The following is a 24,441-nucleotide window of genomic DNA, read 5'->3' on the forward strand; positions in this document are numbered from 1 at the left end:
TAAACAGCACCCAATTTTACTTGAATCACGTTGAACAGTGCCTATATAGGCACCTAACTTTTGGGCGCTTCTTATAGAATTTGCCCTTAAGTCAATAAACCATTATTAAGGTAGACCTGGAAAGTCCCCATGATTCTTCCTATAACAGGAGTTGGTATGAATAGAATATACTTTATAAAAAAAAAACTTTTCCCCTCATTTTGTCTATTATTTAATGTACCTATTTTAACTAAATGAGTCCTTTCTTTTTATCTTTCATCAGAATTAGAACTGCAACATCTCTTATGTTTGATCCACTCCCTATGTTCCCGCCCCCAACCCCAGCTGCTATACATCATTCTTTTTTGCCTTCTCTAAGAGGAAGTTGGTCACAGAGTTTTCTAAGAACCTTTCATGGGCTTTTAAGACAGTTTCAGTTTGGTGCACTGATGCTGAAGCTGACACAACTCTTGCTGCCTCTTTCCTTGAAAAACACACAACGCTTACCCTCCTCCCCAAATATAACAACAACCCTTTTTTGTGGGGAAAGTTTAAAACTGAAAATTTTTCAACGGTTTCCTTCCCTGGAAATCATCAGTTTGTTTAAGCTGTTCCGACGACTTGGCAAAGACCTGGACAAGTGATACTACCAGGGTAAGAAAATAATGGCAACTTTCAAGTCAGAGTAAAAAAATTATATTTATTGTTGAATATTCTTGTATATCTAATCAAATCTAATCTTCAATTTCTGGGTCGCTGTTTGCCTATCTAGGTTCAAGGTGACTTACAAATCAAGAAGTTTACATTACATTTAGGAGTTACAACAATGATTATAAAGTAAGCAGTATACTATGAGGAGATGTAGTAATCATTCAATAGAGGGGAACATTGAGCTGTCATTACGGTTCAGCAGTTTGAATTAAAATATAGTTGAGTTAGATACAAGAAGATTGGTGCGATTATGTTATGTAGAGTTTGGGGAGGGTGAAATGCTGTGTAGGTAGAGGGGAGGTGGAGAAATATCCTAATTAAAGTTAACTATTGTACTGAATGTAAATTATATTGATTGTCTTGTTTTTCTGTAATGCACAATGAGAATGGTTATTGTTACTGATTAATATTACACAAAGTGTGTTGTTGCCTATATAACTATTGTTATGTCTGATGGAAAAATGATCAAAGATGGCTGTTGGCAGACTTCTGTTTCACCATAGGAAGCAGCAAATTGTCAGACAGAAAAATCATTTCATTATCTGTCATCTGTAGAAAGAGATGATAATTGGAAGTCCTGGATTGAAGAGTTGACTGAAAAAGAAAATATAGTAATATTAATAATGATATCTAGGTAACTAAGAAAAGCTGGGCAAAATGAAAGAGCATAGAGGATAGACAACATCTGTACTGAGCTGACAGGCAATGCTGCTACTTGATTGGTTGAAAGGAAGCCAGAGTTCTAGGGGGGGAGGATCAAAGCTTTATAATTACTGTAAATGCCTTCCCCGGACTTACCAGAGAGCTGATAGGCAACCAGGAGGCTGGACTCAATGAACCTTTGGTTATTTATCATGTAAATATTTGAAAACATGGCCAACATCACAAAAGAGACACTCCAAGCAAAGAAGGACTAAAAGTATCCAGTTTTGTGCAAAAAAAGGATAAAAAGTTGATATAATGTGTGCTTGGCCTGCATGACCTTCAACAAGGATCATATCGCAGAGGAGGTCCACTGTATGCCCTTCTGATGTATCCTGTGTAGGATCCCAGGAATCCACAGATTCCACATAGGAGCTACCCTACATTGTTCCGTTCAGTCTGGCAACCCTCCTTCCCCCAGGTGATGATTTTTTACACATTACCTTGTTTGGTATTAACTCATCTTGATGCTACAATGCGTGCTCAAATACTTAACTATTTGGCCACAAAAATATTTGCACATTTACTTTCATAATCTTGTTCTGGAAAAGGCGTGTCTCAAACAGGTACAGATGAAACTGATTAAAGAGAATAAAATATTTGAAAATGTATTTATATTTTTGCCTGTTTTTCTTTGTTATTGCTGGCATCGTTAAAGCAAGAGAAAACCTCTGGTTTTGTTTTCTGGGCCATACGATATTGTAATTTTTAATTACATTATGACATAATTTTAAATAGCTGGCTCTTGATGCATTTTATTAAGGGAATTATCAGAGTCCACTCACATTACAGAGCCAGAATCTTTTCAATTGTGGTCATGCTATTTTACCCACACATCCTACTTGTTTTTCAATGAGTGTCCTGTTCATTTCTCTTGACTAGATTGTACACTCTAAGATGTAGGGACTGTGCATTATCCCCCCCCAATTCTATAAAATCCGCTTAAAGATAGGTACCTACACCTTATAATTGCGATTAATTGAACATAATTGAAAGTTAGGCACCTAACTTTAAAAACGTAATTCTGTAAAAAGTAGGCACCTAGTCAAAAGTATGTATTTAAAAATAGGTGTGGTTAGGTGGGGGGCAGATTATCGGCGTGTTGTTGACTTAAGTGCCTGTTTTTGACTTAGGTGCTGTTGTGCGCCTAACATAGGTGTCTAACTTTAGGCCAAGAAAACCCTACATAAATACGGTGAGCCTAAAGGTTAGGATGCCTAGCAATGCCTACGGCTGCTTAGGTAGCACTAAGTGAAATTCTATACAACGCACCTGTTATAGAATCGTATTTAGCACCACACTAGTCTGAATTGGGGTCTATCTGTGTATAGCCCTTATGTCCTTATGCTGTACTACAGGGGTGTTCAACCTTTTGGTGTCCCTGGGCCGCATTGGCCGAAAAAAAATGTTTTCTGGAGCCGCACAAACGCGCAAACGCTGCAGCAAGATAGAGGAGGGAGCCGGCAAGACGGTACACACCCGGGGGGCAGCAGAAAATACTTCATGGGGCCAGGTTGGACACCCCTGCTGTACTAGGCCTGGATAACTTGTGAGTTCAGCATAAGGGTGTCATGTGTAGGGCTGAAGGGCTCAGGGAACTAGTGCTGTATCTATTCTGTGGTGAAGCACATGCATCAGTGTGTTTGTGGGAAGGTTGTACTGTTGCTGTCATACACATTGAAGGATTTGACATTGCGTGAACAACAAACTTTTAATAAACTTGAAACTTTAATTCTGCATTTGTTCTATGTAGGGTAATATGTTTTTTTTGTGGGTAGGAGGTTTGGGGGGCTGCATGCATGTATGTGTTGTGTCTGCACAGGGAAGAGGGAAGCTTGCACTTCTATTTGTATCAGAATTCAAGAAAACAAAGGCAAGCACCTCACATCATATCGCTGCAAAAGAAGGAAGAAAATATTTCTGCACTCACCTCCAAATTCTATAATATATGTCTAAAGTTATGCATCTACATTGGCTAGGTGCACCAATGTTGGCACCTAATTTAATTAATAGGATTAATCTGAAATGATAATTGGCACTTAACACCTCATAATCACCGTTAATTGGACTTAATTGAAAGTTAGGTACAGAACTTAAAAAACGCGATTCTATAAAAAGTAGAAATCTAGTCCAACGGCCCGGATTCTGTAAATGGCACCTCTATCAGTGGCTGCCTTAAAAATGGCTGCTGATTATGTGTCAATCATGCAACGGCGCCACTTACAGAATCGTGGCTATGTGGAAGATAGGCGCCAGAAATGTAGGCCAGGGTTTTAAAAGCGTACATTTCTGGCGCCTATCATCCATGAGAATCACATCCACGGAGGCACTTTACGATGCCTACTGCCTCTTCTATTGTTAATCTCACCTACAATGGCATTAGGTGTCGTAATGCACCTCTGTGGATGAGATATGAGTGGATTTTTAGGAGACGCCTTTAGGCCCCTTCATTTTTTTAAAATTGCAATTTAATTGGTTTTTAATCAGTGCAAGCAAGTAGTGTGCTGATTAAGCCAATTAAAACCAATTACGTTAGGCAGTGGTAGAGCGCCTACCGCCACCTAATGTAAGGTGCAGTATCGAGAATTTGGGCCAAAGTGCCTTCCTAAAAGTAGGCATGGTTAGGGACAGATTCTGGGAATGTTTTTGACTTAAGTGCGGTTGTGCACCTAACTTAGGCATAGGCATTTAGGCCAAGAAAATCTGACATTAATATGGTGCACCTAAATGTTAGGATGCCTAGCAATGCCTAAGGCTGCTTGGGAGGCGCTAAGCACGATTCTATACAGTGTGCCTAACTTTTATAGAATTGCACTTAGCACCACACTAATTGGTGCCGATTTTTTAGGCAACATATATAAAATTTGACTTTCAATATGCAATTAAACTCTAGAATTCTTTGGCAGAAAATGTGGTGAAAGAATTTAGCTAAGCAGGGTTTAAAAATGGTTTGGATAATTTCCTTATAAGAAAAAAGTCATAAGACATTATTAAGATGGATTTGGAAAAATCCACTGCTCATTCCTAGGATAAGCAGCGTAAATTCTGTCTTACTCTTTGGGATCTTGCCAGGTACTTGTGACCTGAGTTGGCCATTGTTGGAAACAGAATGCTGGGCTGGATGAACCTTCGGTTTGTCCCAGTATGGCAACTCTTATGTTCTTATGTAGAGACTTTGCTGTTGATTTGGATAGGCAGACTGGATATGTCATATGTAGCTCAAAATTCAACTCTATTTAACCAGCCAGAAATAGCTCCTGCCCAGTTAAATAGCATTTGGCTGGCTAGCCACTAATATTCAGTGGAAGATAGCCAGGTATCTCCGCTGAATATTTGTGATTAGCAGCTTAAACCTGGCCAGCTATATTGCATGATAGCCGCTAATTTTAAGGGCTGACCAGCTAAGTTTAGTGGCCAAATCAGGCTGTGCAAAAAGCAAGTCTATCTTTGGCTGCTATAATTTAGCTGGTCAGTGCTTAAAATTGACAAGCTGACTAAGTTTGATTGGATATATTGGTCAAAGATAGATTGGATATTCAATGCAGGTCACTGAAAACATCCCAGCACCAAATATCATCAGGCCACGCCGACCGCGGGAATTAGCCAGCTCCCTCCCGCAGTCTCAATATTGGCCCTATGATTTTTTTCTGCCATCATGTTCTGTTTTTTTTTGTGTGACAAATTTGGCTTGCTGTGATGTACAGCACTCACACTACACACTATTTCAATTGTGACTAGTGATGATTCTATAAATGGTGCCTAGTGGTACCTCATGGCTAGGCATTGTTCAGCACAGATGTCAATCAACTACTACGCATCATTTATAGAATGATTTAGATCCTTTTGCAGCAAAACGTTTTAGGGGTCAAATATGCCATCGGAACACCCCCCCCCCCCCCACACACACACACACATATCTCCAGGTTTTGAAGCAATAGGTTTTAAAATAATATTCTCTACCTGGTTCCAAATCTATTTTTTATTTAAATGAATAATTATCATTTATTGGAGAACAATCTGTCACTGTGATAGCAGCAGGGATAGATAATAGGAAGGACCTAGAGAGATGGGGAAAGGGGCAAGGCAGTGCAAAGCGATATGTCTGTGATGTGATGTCTGTGATGTGGGTGACAGTAGATGGAAATTGGGGAAGAATTGAAAGGGCTGAATAGGGAGTAAGACACAGGTGTCAAACTCAAGGCCTAAGGTCCAAATCCGGCCCGCCTGGTCGTTTTATGCGGACCGTGGTCTGATGCCCCCAGTGTTATCTTGTGGTCGGCTCCCTCCTCTTCACAGCTGCAGTGTTACGACGTCAGAGAGAAGGCATCCAGTTCAGGCGCAGGATGCATGAGGAGCCACTGCACGCGGCTTCGTGCACACTGCGGCTGTGAGGAGGAGAGAGCCAGCCACAAGATAACACCTGGGGGGGGGGGGCATTAGACCGCAGACCGCATAAAATGACCAGGTTGGAGCTGGCCAGAAGGTAAGACACCCGCTGGAGGGAGGCACATCATGGAGGGATGGAAACAACAAAGGTAGGGGGAATTAGGTTTATTTTCAATTTAATGTTTGAATTGTGTGAATTTTGACAATTTTAATCTGCTGTCTATCTTTTGCACTGCTCAGGAAGAAATACCGTATTTGCCGGCGTATAAGACGATTTTTCAGTACCTTAAAATCCTCCCCAAAGTCGGGGGTCGTCTTATACGCCGGGTACTGTTTACATGCCCTTACTTTACATGCCCTAACATCTCCTTCCTTACCTCCTTACGGTGCTTACGGTACTAGTAAACCTGCCGGGACATCAGCGGGGCCATGGCGGGACATCAGTGTGACAAGGGTGCCAGCTCCTTCATCCTGCGCAGCGGGAAGCAGCGGCGCTCTGGCCCCACCCCTTTTCTCTTTACTACGTCTCTCGCACATGCGGCCGTGTGTGGAGTCTAGCCCTTAAGGAAGTTGCGGGGGCGAACAGGAGGCTTTTGAAGGCTTTTAAAGGGAAACTGTCATGCCAGCAAACTTGCTAGGGACTTGCCCGGCACTTGCTCTCTCCCTCTATGTGTTATCTTCCTTCTATCATTGACAGTTTCAGTTTGGTTAACAGTTTAGAAAACAAATAGCATGGCAGCTCCCATGGGTTTATTGTTCTATTCAGCTTTAGTGAATTAATTAAAATTGTTGAAATAAATTCTGATGTTCTTTTAAGTTTTATTTGTTGTGCAGAAGGTGTGCGGAAGAAGGGGTAGTCTTATATGGCGAGTATATAACAAACTCTATATTTTAACTGTAAAAGTTGGGGGGTCGTCTTATACGCCCAGTCGTCTTATACGCCGGCAAATACGGTATATTTGTTTCTTTTTCTCTGGGGGTTGTACTGCATGCAGAGGCTTGAATCTTAGGGTTTCTTTTTTATATATTAGTACTTTTAATTTTTGGTCCCGTATTTGCATAGGGGTTATCTGTGTTCTTATAGGAATGAATGTTGAGAAGCATATAGTGTGCTTTGTGTAGTTTAATTTTGTGGTTAACCATTATGTACTAATAAGATTATACTGTGTGTTTATATATATTAAAAATTAATGTAAAAAATGGTGTTATAATTAGTACTATTATGGGGGCGTGGTCTGGGTTGGAGATTGGCTGGGGTCTGGCCCGCGACTTAGCCTGTGTTTTGGATTTCGGCCCTTTAATGTGATTGAGTTTGACACTCCTGGAGTAAGAGATAGAGGGAAGGGATCAAAAGCAAGAAAGGGGTTGACCAACAATGAAAGAGCTAGAAGTAGTATGACAATGGGGAACAAAGAAAGTAGATGAGGGCTGGGAGTAAGTGCATGATACTAATCAGGTTTAGGGAAATGATGAAATATATGGGTAGTAGGAGGCTGGGAAATAGGAGAATTGGGGAGGGGATGAGAGTGAAACATGGAGAGTTGGTAGGCAAGTGATAGGACAGGATGAAGGGTAAACACTTCAGAGAGAATGAGGGAGAGCAGGAGGAATATAAAACTAGCTATGAGTGGGGTAGAGAGCAGAGGGAAAATCAATGGAAAAAAGATATGAAAGGAAAAGGTCAATGACAGAGAATGATATAGTGAAATAAATGAAGAACACTGGATGAAAAAAAAGAAATGAAAAAATGGAAAGGAGAGTCTGGAAAAGGTCTGAGGAAAACAGAAAAGAGATTGGGATCAACTTGATTAGAAAGCATACCCAGACAACAAAGGTAGAATTTATTTTTTATTTTAGGCAATTAGAATAAACATCTGCTTAGGGAATGTAAATCCTATACCCTTGTATTGTACTGTACTCAGGATAGGAGAAAATCTATTTCTGTTTTTACTATGTTGCTTCTTGGGCGTTTCAGTTTCCATTATTGTTTGTACATTCCTATTTTTAATTTGTGGGCCTTTATTTTGTATTTGTGATTTATATGTGTGACAGAAGCAAGTTATTTACCAGTGTTTAGTTTCTGTGTCAGCATCTATAACAGTCTAGTTTTTTCATTCTTTTCCCTAATAGGTACCTATATTAAGTAGTACCTTATCCTAAGTAAACTTGTTGCAGTTTGAGTTCAGGGAATTAATTCTGTTATATAGTATGGCAGGTTTTGTATTTATGTTTGAAGTATCTTTATTTTTTAAAGGGTTGCCTGGTAGTGGAGGGATTTATGTAAGTGCAAATCTTCTAGTTCCACTCTCCACTAGGTGGTGCACACTAATTTTTGATCATTCTTTTTGTCTTATTTTGTGGAGGGAGGATTCTGGTATGTTTCTTTTAATTTAATTTTGCTTTCATTTATAACATTATTGGGGGGGGGGGTAAATTTATAAAGCATTTCTAGTATGCGAATCATGTCTTACCTATGTAAAATAGCTCTTATAATATTACATGGCTGAATATGCACATAAAAGTACACATACCAACAAGATGGCATCCTGAGGATTTGTGTGGAGCAGGAATGGAATTGCGAGGAAAACATAGAAAGGATGATGGATGCCTGGAATGCCCTCTCAGAAGTTGATACAAAATCAGTGACAGAATTCAAAAAGCCATAGAATTAACAGAGAGAATCCCTTTCTAGCAAGAGTATGGGATCAAAACAAATAACACAAAGGGGTGTAATTTGCATGGAGTGGCAGATAATATCCTAAGCAAAGGCACAGAGTAGCCTGCATGTTCTCACAGAGCAGCAAATACAACTGTAGCCATTTTGATGGGCAGACTGGATGGACTATGCTAGCCTTTATCTATCATCTGTTGTTATACTATTATATAGTACTGAATTACGAGGGTCATTTCATAAATAATGCACATTATTTTTTAATTTACATGTCTTATTTTTATTTTTCAAGTATTTCTTTACAATCCTTCAATATAGTCTCCCTGCTTTGCAATGACCGAGTTCCAACGTCCGTAAAGCTTCATTATTCCATCCAAGACACGATTTTAGTTCAGTTGCCGATTGGCTCGGATACCGGAGGAAGAAAGCTCTTCCAGAGCTGCAAAACGATGTCCACGCATAGGTTGTTTCAACTTTGGAAAAAGGTTGAAGTCTGGTGGTCTCATGTCTGGGCTGTAGGGAGCATGAGGTAACACCTCCCAGCTGTATTCGTGTAGTTTTCAATGACATTCCCTATGTGCGGGCGAGTGTTGTCGTGAAGAATGATTGGCTCAGCCAAGAGCAACTGAAATCGGGTTTTGTGCATTTTTCTGCGCATTTTATGCAAAAAAATCACGATAATACACTCCGGTGACCTTTCTTCCACATGGAACATTATCTGTGATGATGACTTCAAGATCAAAAGCAAAAATCATCATTTGTTTACCTTTTGATTGAGCTCGTCAAAATTTTTTTGGTCGTGGGGAAGATGGAGCTCTCCACTTGTCTTTGAAAAACTACTCGAATATGGCTGAGAGGTGTTACCTCATGCTCCCTACAGTCCAGACATGAGTTCACCAGACTTCGACCTTTTTCCAAAGTTGAAACAACCTATGTGTGGACATCATATTGCATCTCTGGAAGAGCTTTCTTCCGCCAGTACCCGAGCCATTCAGCAACTGAACTAAAACGGTGTTTTGGATGGAATAATGAAGCTTTACGGACATTGGGACTCGGTCATTGCAAACAGGGAGACTATATTGAAGGATTGTAATGAAATACTTGAAAAATAAAAATAAGACATGTATAAATTAAAAAAATAGTGTGCATTATTTATGAAATGACCCTCGTACATATTTTAGAAAATACATGTGCAGTATATGCACACATTTACACATTCTTCATAGCTACTGGAACTGAATACCCATTTTATAGTATACAGATATATGGAGGGGCATTTTTGAAAAAAATCCAGGTCAGAATTGGGATGTTTTTAGCTCATTATATCCAAAACACACGCCCATCATCAAGACATTTTCAAGCAGGAAAATGGTTTGGGGTTCCATTTGAAAATAGCTCTAAGATGGACGTTTTTGCACAGAAAAGCCATTTTCCAAAGTGACTCATTCAAATTATAAATGCTCAAAAATCATGCACTAGAATGTCCGTCAGGCATGATTTTGAGAGAAATGGCTACACAGATATCCCTGTAGATCAGGGGGCAGCCTAGTGGTCAGCGTGCAGTAGACTTTAAGCAATGGCACCCCCGTACAATTCCTACCATTAACTGCTTTATTTTGAATTCTAAGTCCTCCAAGACAGAATAAAACCTACTGTACATAATTATACACCTTTACTATTGCCTTCCACCCTGCAGGTATCTCCTATACCCCTCCTTTAAAAAGCCACACTAGCATTTTTAGTGCTGGCCATGGTAATAAAAACTCTGATGCTCATAGGAATTCTATAAGCATCGGAGTTCTTACTGCCACGACTGGTGCTAAAAATGCTAGCACAGCTTTGTAAAGGAGGAGATATTTAGGTGTAGTATGTAATTCCACCACAGATGTACTAGGCCGGGGAGTGCAATGACCACTAGGCTACTCCTGGAAGCTGCTTGCTTCTCTGTTGGGTATGCCTATAATACCTGATACTGTCATAGTGCCTGGTATCCCCTTTCAGTTTCAGTTCTTCAGTGGAGACGGAACGAGGCTACTTGCAAGCAACATCAAAAGAGAAATTGAGAAGTTTTTAAACTAAGAAGAAGGGGAAAGTCGACAATCGACAGAGAGTTAATGGTTCGGGAACTGGTATACCCAGAGGATACCATGCAGAAAGATAGCGGGGAAGACTGACCAGATCATAAGCAAGACATAAATCCTGATAGTTCGAAAGGGACACAAGAGGGAAGGAAATGCAAGAGAGTAACAGGCCACAAACTCAACTGTATGTACACGAACGTAAGGAGCCTAAAGAATAAGATGGGTGAATTAGAAGCTATGGCACAAAAAGATAACCTTGAGCACCGCGCCCAAACACCACAATATATATAGGCTGCTGCTCGAGCCACAGTTCTTTATATCTCATTCAAAAAGTTTCTGATAACTTTTATAATAAAAGAATGTTATTATGGAACTCAAGCGCTCACAGTTGTACTGCCATTAGAACACATCTCGGCGTATAACCTTAATTTGAGCTATCATCGGTCCTTTTTATTCTTTTATTAATCTCTTTAAATTTTATTTTTACTGTAACTATTGCTACAACTGTTTACTACAAGAATCTTCTTATATCATTATTGTAATAGTACTTAGCTTGTGAGTAGATTTACTACATAGCCATCTAGAAACGACGAAAGATCTCTGTTTCGCTCTCTCAATTAGCAACAGAGCTTCTTCAGGAGCACTATAGTTGATTTTATCAGCGCTAAACAACAAAGAATAAAGAATAAGATCACTAACCATATAAACTATTTCAAACCAATTTTTCATTTACTTAAAACTCTAACCATTACTGAAGGCTTCAAGGATCAACCTAAGGTTATCTCATCCTATTACAGTCTGCATATTCTAACCTTTCCTAAATACTTTTATAAATACAGTGGTACCTCGGTTTACGAGTGCACCGGTTTGCGAGTGTTTTGCAAGACGAACAAAAAACAAAAGGAATTGACCCCAAAATATCCACAAAGAAGAAAATCCAGAGAAAACCAAAAAAACTCTGTGGAGTGACGATGTTCCTAAATGGACTTTATTTGAAAGTATCAAAGTTCCAAGACGAGCAAAACATTTGCAAAATCAGCGCCTCGGAAACTGAGCATGCCTTGATTTGCGAGCGGCGCCCCCCATGATCCAGCATCCTCCTCTCCGCAATCCGGCACCCCCCGCCGTGATTCCCCCCCCCCCCCGCCGCTTCTTATTGTCATCTGGACCTGGGCACTGGCACCGGCATGTCCTGTGCGTTGGTGCCGGTGCCCGAAGATCGGCCTCCTCTTCTTTGCTGGGCCTTGAGCATCTGCGCATGCTCAAGGCCTGTGAGTTCACGCTCTCTCCGAGATTCTGCGAATGTTTTGCTCATCTTGCAAAACAGTAATGGTTAGAGTTTTAAGTAAATGAAAAATTGGTTTGAAATAGTTTATATGGTTAGTGATCTTATTCTTTATTCTTTGTTGTTTAGTGCTGATAAAATAAACTATAGTGCTCCTGAAGAAGCTCTGTTGTAAATTGAGAGAGCGAAATGGAGATCTTCCGTCGTTTCTAGATGGCTGTGTAGTAAATCTACTCACAAGCTAAGTACTATTACAATAATGATATAAGAAGATTCTTGTAGTAAACAGTTATAGCAAATAGTTACAGTAAAAATAAAATTTAAAGAGATTAATAAAAGAATAAAAAGGACCGATGATAGCTCACATTAAGGTTATACGCCAAACAGAACAGAATGGAGTGATAGGCATGAGATAAGGGAGTGATAACCCTGAAGAAACCGTTGGTTACGCATGGGTGAAACATGTTGGTTATCTCCCCTCTTCTTTTTGTGAACTGAGACCAGAAGCCTGATTAACTAAAGCTAAGTAAATTACTTTGAGTTAATATTTATAAGTTGAAATATAACAGATAAGCTGAATTGTAAACGGAGAAAAATGAAAAAAACATAAAACTAAAAAAGATTAGAATGATCCTGTGACGATTTGAGGCATAAAGCCGCCCACTATGAGTGAACATTGAGTGGGCTGGTGGCCTTGCTGAGGATCGGGTGGAAAATATGTCTAAAATGAAGATTTGAATGAGGTGTGAATATATATATTTGAGTATATGTTATAAAGTTTATAAGCATTGCTGGCCTACCTGGTGAGGTGTTCCTAATGGTGGTGGTGGTGGCGGCAGCGTGTCAATGTGTTGAGAGGAAGAGGTGGTCTGGGAAATTCTGCTGAGCAAACTCCGGGCCCATTTCCACCCCCCAGTTAGTCCACTCCACTCAACTGGTTCACACACTGAGTGGGTCTTTGGGTGTTGTGCCTGGGATCTCTTCCAGTGGTTTGTCAATATCTCCTTGTGGTCCAAGGAAGGAAACTTTGTTAACCTTAGCATTGACCTTCAGAATATGTTTGTAACAGCGCTGCTTGTGTGGCATTAGGCTATGTAGTGATCGAAAGAAAAAAACAGACCTTTGTACCTTTTTGCACTATATGGTGGGTGTATGAGGAGATTCACATTTCCTGCACAGCTAAGTCCTTGTGAAGTTACCTTGTTCTTTCTGAATTTGACATCTAGCAAGGTCTCTGTTTGGAAGGAAAGATCTTAGCTTAAAAATGAAGTGGCCAGAAGTTATGGTAAAAGCAGATAGCGTTGCTGGTTATAAGAAAGATTTGGACAAATTCCTGGAGGAAAAGTCCATAGTCTGTTATTAAGACATGGGGGAAGTGTCTGCTTGCCCTGGATCGGTAACATGGCATGTTGCTACTCTTTGGGTTTTGACCAGGTACTAGTGACCTGGATTGGTTACCATGAGAATGGGCTACTGGGCATGATGGACCATTGGTCTGACCCAGATAGGCTATTCTTATGTTATGTTCTCATCTGTAGAGGCCTTTGTTATCACTTCTTATTTTTATGTATTTTTTTTCTGGGAACTTATCAGTGTTTTTTATAATGGGAACAAAAATGGAAGAGAATTAATGTGTGTGGAATGGGGGGGGGGGTGTAACTAATTTCTTCAGCTAAATAATTCAATCCACCTCAATCAGACATAGGAGAACTCACGCACCATTCACACACCCTCCAACCAAAAATGTCAAAAGAAAAAAAACTGTTCAACAACCTCCTAACACTCAACCCCCAACTTTAAAACCTATTGACCTCGACCACAGACTACAAAACCATCAAAAAAGAAACAAAAACCCTTCTATTCAAAAAACATATAAAACTGAACTAACACTATCAGAACTGTCCCAAGCATCACCTGCAACTACTCCATATGTACTTCTGATGTCATGACAATTCAGATATAATTTATGTTATGTTTGTTATGTTATGTTTGGAATAATGGTTACATATATGAGGTTCAATAAAATAAAATTTTCACTGCCTGTTTCTATTCTGACCATTTATTCCGTTTCATGGTTATTACAAAAAAATATTTTTTCACATGGGGGGGGGGGGGTGTAAAAAAATGATGGGCCCCTGGTGCCACATACCCTAGGTACGCCACTGCAGCAGTGTACTTAAACAATGAAAAAGGAACTACAGTATTAATAGGAAAGGACCATTCATGCCACAAGAACGAGCCTAAACAACTAAGTTGCTCATTCTGACCCCCATCATGTGCCAAAAGGCTCAGCCTGAATGCCAAAAACCAGGGTAAAATAATCCAAACTGGCATTGGTTTAAAGCTGGCCAGTCAAGACACAGCCAGTTAAGTTGATATTCAGTTGCTGGCCAGCTAAGTCCTAACAGCAAAAGATAGATCTGCTTTGTAGGTGGATCTGTCTGGCCACTGAATATTGGCAGTGACCGGCTATCTGTCAAATAATAGCTGATGATCACCCACTGAATTCAGCAAATAGCCAGTTATGTGCTATTTAGCTGGCCAGAAGCCATTCCTAGCTGGTGAAATAGAGCTAAATATCAGGCCTAATGTGTCTTAAATAAAACTTTGAAATTTTTAATACAAGATTCTAAACATATAAGTGGTGGAAGATCATTCCATAAGCATGGAACAGCAAAAAAGAAGGCACTTTTTTTGCACAATTCACATTTGTGCCCTATTATAAAATTACTCCCAAATTGACAATAATACTTAATAAATGGAAAATGAAAAGAAATATCATGTTTGCTTGCACATTACATAACTAGTTTGCTATTCACCCTTTGCATCTCAAATAGTTCTGTCTTGAGAGACTGCTGCCAAAGAACTGGAAAGCCAAAGAAAGAGGAAGGATCAGTAAACTTTTCCTTTCAAAAAGAAAAGGAGATGGGATTTGATATACAGTACTGCCTTTCCGTGGTTACAATCATAGTGATTTACATATTACATGAGAATAAATCAAAAATTACAGGCAAAATATATTTAACAGTTCTAATAGAAGTAACTGTGAGCAATTGAACATATCACTTTTCCCCATGCAAGACGACACATTTGTTGTATCGTTCAACTAGTTTCTGCATTCCTGCAGAGAAGTTTTTCGGCTGCTCCCAAAGCCAGGTGAGCACCACTTCCTTTACTTCATCGTGTTTTGTCTTTTGCTCTCTGGGTTGCAATGACGCACCCATGTCTTGTCACTGGTGACAGTTCTCTTCAGAATACTTGGATCTTCTTCATGCCATCTCAGGAACTGGGTCGCAACCTTCACATGCTGTTGCTTGTGCAGATCAGTAAGCTGTATGGGAACCTTTTGTATGCAGACTTTCCTGCATCCCAAGTCATTATGACAAATGCAGATCCATCGCTGATATCCAAATTTGCAGCCAATCGGGACACCGTTATCTGTCAGTATTTTCTAATCAAGGCAACCGCCATGTCAATGTGCTGTTGTGTGCATGATGTTGATAGGCAACCAGAACAACTTTCCTCGGTTACATCTGTTCTTCTCACTTTAAAACCTTTTTACCCACTCATAAACCTTTTGTTGATTCGGTGCTATGTCCATACTGAGTCAATATCTGACGGTGATCTCCCTCTGCCCAAAGAAGGTGCGCTACTGCACGTTATCCTTCAGTGGCGCAGTCTTGCAATGGAGTGTCCACATTTCTGACCTCATGGCTGCCACATGACTAAAGGCCGAATGCTGCACTGAGCGTGGACGAACTATCCAACTAACAATGTACGAGTACAAATGTTGCATTTCGTCAGCTCTGTTCCAGTTATCGCATAATTTAACAATTGTCTTTAATTTTTGATTCACTCTATATAGGTACTTATTTTGTTCCTAGGGCAATGGAGAGTTAGGTGACCAGGGAATTGAGCCCAGTTCCAAAATTACTATATAAAAAAATCTGTGGAGCTCAAAATTGATCCACAATATATAATCCAAGAGCTTCACACAATGGAAAGACAGGAAGATGCAAATTCATATTTGAAGAAAGAAGAAAAGGCCTCAGAACCCTATCAGGTGCAAACCTCATTCTCTGACTAGAAATGATAATCACTTCATAGGCTCAAAAAAATCTCCTTAACAAATTATCCCTCCCCCTTTTACTAAGCTGCGGTAGAGGTTCCTACCATGGATTGGAGTGCTAAATGCTCTGACGCTGCTCCAACACTCATCGTATTCCAATGAGCATCAGAGCAGCATTGGAGCATTTAGTGCTCTGGGCTGAGGCTTAGTAAAAGAAGGCCTATATTTTATATAAATATTTCTTTTTAACAATTCATATTTCTTATTCAAAGAAATCTTGATATGTGTAGAACTTAAGAACATAAGAAAAGCCGCTGCTGGGTCAGATCAGTGGTCCATCACGCCCAGCAGTCCGCTCACGCGGCGGCCTCCAGGTCAAAGACCAGTGCCTTAACTGAGACCAGACCTACTTGCGTTCGTTCTGTTACAGCAGGAACTTGTCCAGCCTTGTCTTGAATCCCTGGAGGGTGTTTTCCCTTATAATACACTCCGGAAGAGAATTCCTTATTGCAGAGTATATCAAAGTGTATCAATGACCAGTCCTGCCAACAGTGGCCAGAGTTTCGCTGTTGCGCTGCTTCAGGGATCTCAGAACCGCATTAACTAATAGGCTACTCCTCCCTCCCTCTTGAGCATGAAAATATCTACTGTACCTGTAAATAGCTTGCCTTCAGCTTAGAATTTGAAAGCTGAGTAATCAGATCTAAAAGTCAGATTTCAAATTTTTTAAATGCTACTTTATGAAGCTATTATGAGCATACCATTGATAGATGTTTGACCCTTTGCATCTATGTTTTTCAGTAGCTTCATTACAGCAATCAGTGCTAGGCTAAACCACTAGTTTGGACTAAGAAAATGTGTATGACCAGCTGTGGCCCTGTGGTTTCTCTTAACCACCAATGGATGTATTTCAGGTGTGGTTGTGCTCATATGGTCTGATACTACTCTTTGAAAGTGACCACATTACATAAGACCCATAATTTAAGCATTATGTCATTGGCCTCTTTTACAGTGAGGGCCTCTTTTACAAAGCCATGCTAATGGCTGCCCTGCGCTAACAGCCCCGAAGCCTCGAAGCCCATAGAGATTTAAAGGGATTTGGGGCTGTTGCTGCACGGCAGCCGCTAGCGTGGCTTTGTAAAAGAGGCAGTAAGTCAATACTATGATTATTTATTTAAGTTATTTATATACCGCCTATCAATGAAGGTTGTCTATGCAGTTTACATTCAGGTATTATTAGAACTATTAATCTAATAAACTGCATAGCACATGCTCCCCCTCCCCCCAATGTATTATCTGCATGTGGTAGGAATGATATGAGAATTAACTATTTGATAGTTGACCTTCATTTCAGTCCATTGGTCCTAAGATGCCAAGAAGCCATCCCCACACTACCTGTATGCATCTTGACCATAGCACAGCCCCCATGCCTCTCCCACAATACAATACAATATAGTCTTTATTTATATATCACAGATACCTCAGTGAAGTTCACTGTGGTTAACATAACAAGAATTGGAGACAATGTCCAGAATTACAATCTAAAAACATGAAGCAGGAAAGTCCGTTGGGCACCAATTCAAATTAGTGACCAACTGACTTTCCCACCAAAATTCAAATTGGTGATCAATGGACTTTCCTGCCTCATTCACTTCAAGCCCCAACCAGTCAGGTTTGAGGATCTACTATGTAAATACAAACCGCAGACCTCACAGCATACCCTGAAGAAATGATGGTTGAAATGTCGGTTCTACCTGATAAGACACAGCGAGACCCGGAAATCTGCAACAGGCATGATGTCGACTCAGAAACCCTGAGAGAACATGCAACCCAGCTTCATGGGGAGAACATCTTTAAACTCACTAAAGATTTTTTCATTCTAAGGGAAAAATAGATCAACTGATTTTCCCACCAAAGTTCAAATTGATGATCAATGGACTTTCCTGCCTCATTCACCTCAAGCCCCAACCAATTGGGTTTGAAGACCTACTATATAAAGATAAACTGCAGACCTCACTACATACCCTGAAGAAAGCCACAGCATGATGGCTGAAATGTTGGTTCTATCTTGTCGCAACCTGCGGGCTCCTGAAACATGCAGCGAGCCTGGGTCACAGCGACCGATACTATTCCTAGCGCGTTCCCTCCAACTAGGGAATCCTTCAGGCACCCTAGGCATCAGCCTAGGGTGAAAACAGCAAGCAAAATAACCACAGTGAAAGCAGGCAAGGAATTCACACACACAGAAAAGTCAAAAATGCAGATAGACTTTTTATTCCTGACTCTGGGTCAGGTTGCTCTGAGGTTCTTCGAAGGCTGTAATATTTCCCAATACAGTAGTGCAAAAACCAAAACATGCAAAGTTGTGCCAACCTGACCTCACTGGTTTCACAAACGTCAGAATGGCTCTTAATTTCAAAGTCAAAAGAAAAAGAAACACAAAATCAAAATTTTGGCTGGACTTCAGTCTTTATAACTCAGTCCTCTTCACCAGTCTTAATGGGTAAAGGTAAGTTCATCAATGCTCTCTTTCCTGGGAAAGAGCAGTAAAGCAAAATACACACACAGTTCTTGTAGCTTGGAGAATAAACTTTTCATAAGCTCAGAAGGTAAACTGCTAAAGCTAGGGAACTCTGGCACTGGCTGACTGCAGCTAAGGAACTTATACAGATGGAGCTCTTCCGTGGCTGACGCTCCCTGCAGTAGCTTATCAGTAGCTAATGAGTTTCCAGCTGTGCAGAGAGGAGCGTAAGGAAAAGGTTCCGTAGTTAAATGTTCAAGCAGTTTAAGGCAATAACAATGTAACAGCAGGCTTCAGAGGTTAGCATTGAAAGTTAGACAATTCTGCTGTATACAAAAATAAAGTCAGTCCCAAGACTTCACAAAAAAAAACCAAACAGGTAAGAAAAAGTATCAAAACACTTCCCACCTTTTGGCTTGTGTCCATGACTTCCAACCTCTCACTAGGCACACTGGGCATACTAATATACATATGTTCCCATCCCTCCAACTGCTTCTCAATGGTGGGATCAGACTCCTCAGAAAGGTCCACCATCTCACACTCTTTCCCCAGCTCATTAGCATTCAGCTGGGGAGAGAAGTCATGCTGCCTCTCAGGATCACGTTCCCAACTTCTCTGCTCCTCCCCCTCCCTGGGTCTCAACTGCCTTGTTTTAACAGGATCCAAATCACCCCTCCCTGCTCTGAAGAGGGGGAAGGGAGAAAGCTCCTTCTGCAGCTGTGATGGGCAGGGCCGGATTTAGATGAAAAGAGGCCCCAGGCTATTCCACTTATGAGGCCCTTTCACCTCCCATTGAACCCCCCCACCCCTCTCCGATGCCAGCCTGCCTGCCTCCCATCCCCCTTCCACTGAAACCCCCCCCCCAATGCCAGTCTGGGCCGCCCTGTCCTGACTGATCCACGTTTTGCCTCTCTCCCCGCGGGGCTAGGTTTTGCCCAGCTGTTTCCAGACTGACGTCTTTCCCTCCCCGATCCTCCTCCCAGGGCGAGAAAAAGAAAGGGAGAAGCCGAGTCGGCGCCCCGTTGCGGCCGGAGCAGGTTCCGATCCCGAAGCTTTTGGGGAACATCATGAGTCATGGAAGGTGTTTTGAATGCGTCACAATTCATGAATTTTGTGGAAAAAACATGATGACAGTTCTTCTCCAGTCACCTTACTCTCCTGACTTGGCCCCTGCTGACTTCTTGTTCCTAAACTTAAATTCATGCTGAAAGGAAAGTGATTCAACACCATTGAAGACCTAAAGCAAAATTTGACGCAGCAACTTTTGGCGATTCTTGAAGATGCGTTTAAGGACTGTTTCTAGAAGTGGAAACAACATTGGGAAAAGTGTTTATATGTGGAAGGGGAGTACTTTGAAGGGGACCCAATAAGTTGTATAAGATTATTTAATGCATTTTTATAAAATCAGTCCTGGAACTTTTTGAACAGACCCTCGTACAAGTGCCCCCAAATTCAATAAAATCTGCCTAAAGTTAGGTACCTATATCGGTGTGCCAAGCCAATGTGGACACATAACTTAATTGATTAATAGACCAAATCAGCATTAATAAATGGCAATTAGCACCTTATAATTGATGTTAATTGAATGTTAGGTATACAATAGAGAATGACACGGGGTCAAATTTTTCTCCATTCCCGTAGGAACTTATTTTCTTTTCCCGTCCCTGCGAGTTCTTTTCCTGCCCCTGCCCCATTCCTGCAAGCTCCATCCTCATCTGCACGAGCCTCAAACACTTTAAAATCATAAGTAGCAACATTCTAGAGCTCAGATTGTGATGTCATAATGCCTCATTCCACCAATGCCTAAGCTCCGTCCTCATCTGCACAAGCCCCAAACACTTTAAAATCATAAGGCTTGTGCGGTTAATGCAGAACTTACAAGAATGTGGCAAGGACTGCGACAGTGACCAAACTCATGGGGACAGGACAGGGAAATTGAGTTCCTGTGGGGACGGGGACAAATTTGTCCCCATGTCATTCTCTAGTATACAGCTTGATGAAAGGCACCTAGCCCAAAGCACTGACCTAAAAATGGGCATATTTAGGGGGTGGATTGTGGGCTTGTTTCCAGCTTAGGCACCTGTTTTTTTACTTAGGTGTCGTGCGCACAACTTAGGTGCACGCATTTAGGCCAAGAAAACCATGGCATAAATAGGGTGCGCCTAAAAGTAAGGATGCCCCAGCAATATCTTAACACCGCTTAGGTGGCACTAAGTGTGATTCTATTCAGAGCGCCTAACTTTTATAGAATTGTGCTTAGCGCCATACTAGTTCGCACCAATTTTTTTAGGCGGCATATATAGAATTTGGGTCGTGTTGTTTTTCCCTGAAAAACTGACAGTCCATGGGAGTGGAATTGATTACTCCTCTTTCTAAATGGGACCTCAGCACAAGACACAAATCCAGTTGGTGGTTCCCTTCTCCAGAAGGCTTACAATCTAGGTTTGTATAAAGGCAATGGAAGTTGTGCTGACTCACCCAAACTCTCAAGGAACATAAAGGGGATTTGAACCCTTGCTTCCCTGATGCTCTGCCTGCTGCTTTAACCACTGTATTGCTCCTTCATTAAAGGACAGAGGGTATAATATGAGGTAGGGGAAGGGGAGTCAGAGGCACAGAAGGGGAGTCAGAGGCACAGAAGTGGTACACCAACAGTGCCAAGGTGGTATCAAAATTCTGAATCCATCATTAGTGTTGTTGCTCTGGACAGAGTGGGCAAACTCTAATCTGAGAGTAAGATGGTTCATAGACATTAATGTGGAAGACAAAGGCGCGCGCCGACAACTGAGCGCAAGACGGAGGTTCGCACTGAAGAAAAAGACTGTTTTTAGGGGCTGCGATGGGGGTTTTTATTGGTGAGCCCCCCCACTTTACTTAATACATATCACGGCGGCGTTGTGGGGGGTTTGGGGGGTTTTAACCCCCCACATTTTATTGAAAACGTAACTTTTTCCCTAAAAACAGGGAAAAAGTTAAGTTTTCAATAAAATGTGGGGGGTTACAACCCCCAAGCCCCCCACAACACCCCCACAACGCGGCGCGATCTGTATTAAGTAAAGTGGGGGGGGTTCCCCCCCACCCCCTGTCATAGCCCCTAAAAACAGTCTTTTTCTTTGGCGCGCGCCTCAGCACTGCGCTCAGTTGTCTGCTCGCGCCTTTGTCCCGGCACGCTTTTGACCTGACACCGAGTAAGATGGTGCCTAGGCTACACCGAGCAAGCAGCCTCCCAAAGGGTTCTACTTTCACACAGTCACAGAAAGAATTACTTCCACTCATTAACCTCCTCCAAATAACCACAGAAGAATCTGAAACAGGATGTGCAAGAGAAAGATGACTTCAAGACCTGACCTTATATAAAAGCTTGTTTGTTTGTTTTTTCCATTGCTTTATCACAAGATCTTTTCTTACCTTTCCTGTCAGCAGAATCTGTACATTTCATGCTTCTTTGCATAGTGCTTTGCAGGAGGAAATTAAACATTCAATTCGACAGTGACCAAATCTGCTGCCTAAACTTTTCTTGATGCAAAGTATAAGGCAGAGCCATCCAAATTCTCCTCTTTCAAGAAGAATGGTCATTGGATTTTCTTGATGGCTTAGTGGCACAGTACCAAAATACCTATACACAGCTTCTGGTTAACAGACCTGCAGGGGATGGGGGTGCTGTGAAGATGGCATTTACAGTTTCCCCTCTATTACGGGAGAGGGAATTCCATCCATTGCAAAGTAATCTCACTTAACAGGAGAGACTCAGAGATTGCCATATTTGAGCAATCTTTATCAAGGCCATGTTTGAGCAATCTTAATCAAGGATGGAAATGTTTGTGATGGTAACGTGCTTGTTCAAAAACCAATAATGTATTAACCACACTTCAACAGTGGTGAATGTAGCAAGAGAACTGAGGAAGATGTTAAACAACAGAGGAGAAAAAAATGGAACCTTCTGGTACCCTGCAGAGTAGGTATTTACTATAGGAAAGACCTTAAGAGACATCAGTCTAGAAAGTATGGTCAGATAGAAAAGACTGGAACCAATTCACGACAGTGTGTGTTAAAACCATAGATTGCAACTGAGAAAGAATCAGAATGTGGTCCACCAAATCAAAGGCAACTAAGGGCTCCTTTTACTAAGGTGTGCTAGCGGTTTTAGCACGCGCTTACCGTGCACTACAGTACCGCCCTCGCTAAACGTTAATGCCTCCATAGAGTTGTGTTAGTTAGTTTAGCATGCACTAAAAACGCTAGCGCACCTTAGTAAAATAAGAACATAAGCAATGCCTCCGCTGGGTCAGACCTGAGGTCCATCATGCCCGGCAGTCCGTTCATGCGGCGGCCCAACAGGTCCAGGACCTGTGCGTGAGCAGACTGCTGGGCACGATGGACCTCAGGTCTGACCCAGCGGAGGCATTGCTTATGTTCTTATTTTACTAAGGTGCCCTAAGAGGTCAAGAGAAATTGCTAAAGTTACTTGGCTTTTAATAATTAGGATCTATTTACTGCCTTTTTGAAGAAATTCACCCAAGGCCATGTATAGCAAGTATAAATAAACCCAGACATAGGCAATAAACAATTACAAACGTAAAATATTCAAATAACAGTACCCACTGCAACATACAAGGGGCTGCTGAAAAGTTCTCAGCGTAACCAACAAAGCTGGGGCAGTCTCTATTGAGGGCTATTCACTTAGACCAGTGATTTTCCACGTTTTTCGTTCTGTTGGGAAAAAAAAAAATGGAACGAAAAAAGTGGACTAAAATGTGTAGCCCTTGACGGAGACTGCCCAACTTTGTTGATTGGGCTGAGAACTTTTCAGCGGCCCCTCTTAGCATGCTACTTACAATACAAATTCAAACATCTTACTAGATAGCAAAGGGGATAAGCGGAGATGGAACATACAGACAAATAAGTGTGGTGTAGCCAGGTCTTATGATCTGAAAATGGATATCGTTGTAATATTATTGTCCCTCCAGTGCTGTTTGAAGGTTTGCCTATTGAAGAAAATAGTGGATTTTTATTTATATCAATTGTTTGGCCCACAGACTGAGTGCCAATATTTATGTACCTTAGATACCTTTAGGTACCTCTTTTCAGTTGAAATGAGAAACCTAAAATTTGGCAAAATGTAGGACTTTTCTGGTCAGATTCAGAGCTCATAATTGGAATGCAGGGTTCTGGAAGGAATCCTGATGCATGACACCTCTCAGTCTGTTTTGCTTCTGCGATGAATGGGATAGTTGAGTTGGAAGGATTACAAAATGGGGCAAGTGAATTCATGGCTGCAGCCTAATTTACACAGGGTTGGTAGAAGGTAACATCTGGCTCTAAGGGATCTGGAGGGGATGGAAGTGGCTACAATGGAAAGGGGCTTTGTTGCAGGGAAGAGAGAGAGAAGACTGCACAAGAGTAGGGAAAGGGAGAGAAAAAAGGCTGCAGGAGATGGGGAAGAGAATGAGAGAGCTGTATGGGGTGAAGGGAAGGGAGGAAACAGAGAGGATTTGCAGGGAATGTGTGCGGGAAATAGATGATAATAAGAGGGCTGGGTGGGGGAATGGAGAAGGACGGTATGGGATTGAAAGATGAGGAAAAAGTAAGAGAGAGAGCATTGCAAGTGAGTATTGGAGTACAGTAATAAGTGCATTTTTATTAAGGCTGCCAACTGGATCCAGATTAACAGGACAGTGTTGATTTAAACCTGGGTTTACTCCAGTGCATGTTGGGAATTATCATCTTGTTTGTTTTAGGGAATACAATGGTGAAATCAGAACTACAAGTCCCTGCATGCAATGGGTATAAACTCAGAATTGGATCAATGCTGTCCTGCGAATCTGGATCCAGTTGGCAACCTTCATTTTTATCATGCCAATTAATCTGTGGCAATGAAGCTTGACATCATACATACTTTATATAAGAAGCCTAAGGAGAACAAGGTCCTAAGAAAGGCAAGAATTAGAAGAACTTTGTTGCAAATATCCTGTTCAATAAAGCCAGTTCATGTGTTTGTGTGTGCTTGCATATATCTGCTACACCTGCATTTTTGAA

The 24,441-nt window shown here is 41.3% G+C and overlaps 1 protein-coding gene across 1 annotated transcript in view; it reads left to right on the forward strand.

Annotated features, from left to right (window-relative positions):
• The first annotated feature begins 371 nt into the window (after positions 1-371).
• LOC117365392 (tyrosine-protein kinase ZAP-70) overlaps positions 372-24,441 on the forward strand; it is a 128,515-nt gene continuing 104,445 nt past the window's right edge. The window contains exon 1 of the mRNA XM_033955789.1: positions 372-633. The gene's annotated coding sequence lies outside the window, so the exon portion shown is untranslated. The remainder of the gene's footprint in view (positions 634-24,441) is intronic.

This window comes from Geotrypetes seraphini, chromosome 8, assembly GCF_902459505.1.
Source record: "Geotrypetes seraphini chromosome 8, aGeoSer1.1, whole genome shotgun sequence".
NCBI classification, from domain to species: Eukaryota; Metazoa; Chordata; class Amphibia; order Gymnophiona; family Dermophiidae; genus Geotrypetes; species Geotrypetes seraphini.